At 36.1% G+C, this 2,955-nt stretch overlaps 1 long non-coding RNA gene across 2 annotated transcripts; it reads right to left on the reverse strand.

Moving 5' to 3' along the window:
* Nucleotides 1-606: 606 nt before the first annotated feature.
* Nucleotides 607-2,721, reverse strand: LOC147644988 (uncharacterized). Of its 2 annotated transcripts, none has more exons than XR_015272283.1 (2): nt 1,951-2,721; nt 607-1,491 (listed from the first exon to the last, which is right to left on the reverse strand). It is a non-coding gene; the product is annotated as an uncharacterized LOC147644988 (long non-coding RNA). The 2 variants fall into 2 exon arrangements; XR_015272281.1 differs by having other exon boundaries at nt 607-1,899.
* Between the last annotated feature and the right edge of the window lie 234 nt (nt 2,722-2,955).

The following is a 2,955-nucleotide window of genomic DNA, read 5'->3' on the forward strand; positions in this document are numbered from 1 at the left end:
GAGGATTATAACCAGGTCCCTGTTCGGGCGCCAGTTAAAGATTATTAGTTATTTTTTTATTAAAAAATAATCTATATTATATTGAGTTGGATTAAGAACTAAATTTGCTTAAGCTTAACAATCGTTTATATAGGCTGCTTGCTGCTCCATCGCTGTCACCGTCTCTGCCGCCGTCATTACTTCCGCTGATGTTCTTTGTTTTTCCGCTGACGTTCTTTGTTCTCATTAGCCGGTTATGACGATTTGTAACTATTGGCCGCTTCCAATTACCATTGGTCAATGCATTGATTTCCACATTGGCAGATGCCCTAGATATGGTAAGCCACGTGCGCTGAGCTTGCATCTTTTGGGTAGCGATCGTGGGAATACAAATTCGGAAGTTTGAGTTGGTAGTAAATTGAACTTCTGGTTTCTTCACCCGGTTGCGCCATATGTACTGAGCTTGCATCTTCTTTGTCAACGATTTTAGAAACTAGCTTGTTAACTTATATAATAAAAAATTGGATTTCTTGAAAAGTTCAATTTAGTATGCAGATTTGTTAAGCGCCGAACAACTAACAAACGAGTGGTTTCCGAGTTGAAATTAATGCATTTTAGACAAAGTTATGCGATTTTAAACTTTGACTTTCCCAAAAAATACTAAACCAATTATGAAATAAAAATTTCGGTTTCAGGAATCGTAGAGGAAAATATAATTTTTATCAGTGAAGGAGCCATTTCCGATCCTATAAATCATATATATTCTTGAACAGCATTAAGTAATGGGGTCCATGGCAATAAGGAAATTAATGAGAAAATAAATTCATAGCTAGCACATCTTATTCTAAACCTAGGCCTGATCACTCCTATAGCATCTCTTAATGTTTAAAATATAATAATGATAAATTGTCAAAGTAAACACTTACCCCAGTAGAGGACACGTCATCTTTCGTCATTGCTTAATTCCTTCCGATGTAGAGTTATATTCCTGGTGAGTTAATTAAGTATCATCTTACGATATGGATTCATCGAAGTGTTCTGCTTTCACTATCACTTTAGATGTAATTCCTTCCAGTATTGACTTATAATCGTGGTGACTTCAATTAGAATTATCAGGGCACCGAAGATCTCTTCCGGTTTATCTGGATGTGTTCCGTTGGCCACGTCATATATTTTAGGTCGAAGGGTAATCACCATCACTATTACTATCGATGTTAACACTAGGTACCCCTAGGACAGACTGAGATCGCGGCGATCAAAGCACCTCTATTTATACTTCCCGATCAATGATACCAGAGAAAGAGAGCGAGAGGGAAAGAGCTACCTCTTTAGCTGCAACAGAGAGAGATAGAGAATAAGCGCCATCTCTCGAACTGCAACAGAGGGAAAATATAATTTTTATCAGTGAAGGAGTCATTTCCGACCCTTTAAATCATATATATTCTTAATCAGCATTAACAGGCAAATCTTTCTGGCCATCTCAGATTGCAAAACTGACTTTCCAAATTTTTCCTAAAAAATGAAAGGGGTTACATCATTAAAATTGTAAAAAATCTACAAAAAAAATTGGATTTCTTGAAAAGTTCAATTTAGTATGCAGATTTGTTAAGCGCCGAACAACTAACAAACGAGTGGTTTCCGAGTTGAAATTAATGCATTTTAGACAAAGTTATGCGATTTTAAACTTTGACTTTCCCAAAAAATACTAAACCAATTATGAAATAAAAATTTCGGTTTCAGGAATCGTAGAGGAAAATATAATTTTTATCAGTGAAGGAGCCATTTCTGATCCTATAAATCATATATATTCTTGAACAGCATTAAGTAATGGGGTCCATGGCAATAAGGAAATTAATGAGAAAATAAATTCATAGCTAGCACATCTTATTCTAAACCTAGGCCTGATCACTCCTATAGCATCTGTTAATGTTTAAAATATAATAATGATAAATTGTCAAAGTAAACACTTACCCCAGTAGAGGACACGTCATCTTTCGTCATTGCTTAATTCCTTCCAATGTAGAGTTATATTCCTGGTGAGTTAATTAAGTATCATCTTACGATATGGATTCATCGAAGTGTTCTGCTTTCACTATCACTTTAGATGTAATTCCTTCCAGTATTGACTTATAATCGTGGTGACTTCAATTAGAATTATCAGGGCACCGAAGATCTCTTCCGGTTTATCTGGATGTGTTCCGTTGGCCACGTCATATATTTTAGGTCGAAGGGTAATCACCATCACTATTACTATCGATGTTAACACTAGGTACCCCTAGGACAGACTGAGATCGCGGCGATCAAAGCACCTCTATTTATACTTCCCGATCAATGATACCAGAGAAAGAGAGCGAGAGGGAAAGAGCTACCTCTTTAGCTGCAACAGAGAGAGATAGAGAATAAGCGCCATCTCTCGAACTGCAACAGAGGGAAAATATAATTTTTATCAGTGAAGGAGTCATTTCCGACCCTTTAAATCATATATATTCTTAATCAGCATTAACAGGCAAATCTTTCTGGCCATCTCAGATTGCAAAACTGACTTTCCAAATTTTTCCTAAAAAATGAAAGGGGTTACATCATTAAAATTGTAAAAAATCTACAAAAAAAATTGGATTTCTTGAAAAGTTCAATTTAGTATGCAGATTTGTTAAGCGCCGAACAACTAACAAACGAGTGGTTTCCGAGTTGAAATTAATGCATTTTAGACAAAGTTATGCGATTTTAAACTTTGACTTTCCCAAAAAATACTAAACCAATCTATATATATAAAAATGCTCTGTTCGTGTCTACATCCTTCATAGACTCGAAAAGTTCTGAACCGTTTAAGCCCAAATTTTTACACAACATGCGTTGAGGTTCCAGCTCGGTTATTGACTACTTTTGATGTTGATAGCTTATCTGCGGTTGCGAATATATCTATTTTTTTAGCGTTTCCAAGTGCCCCTACTGCTGCGCCATCTACAGGCAGCCAGC

The sequence above is a fragment of the Drosophila serrata genome, unplaced genomic scaffold, assembly GCF_035046125.1.
Source record: "Drosophila serrata isolate PLE 108 unplaced genomic scaffold, ASM3504612v1 contig_39, whole genome shotgun sequence".
NCBI classification, from domain to species: domain Eukaryota; kingdom Metazoa; phylum Arthropoda; class Insecta; order Diptera; family Drosophilidae; genus Drosophila; species Drosophila serrata.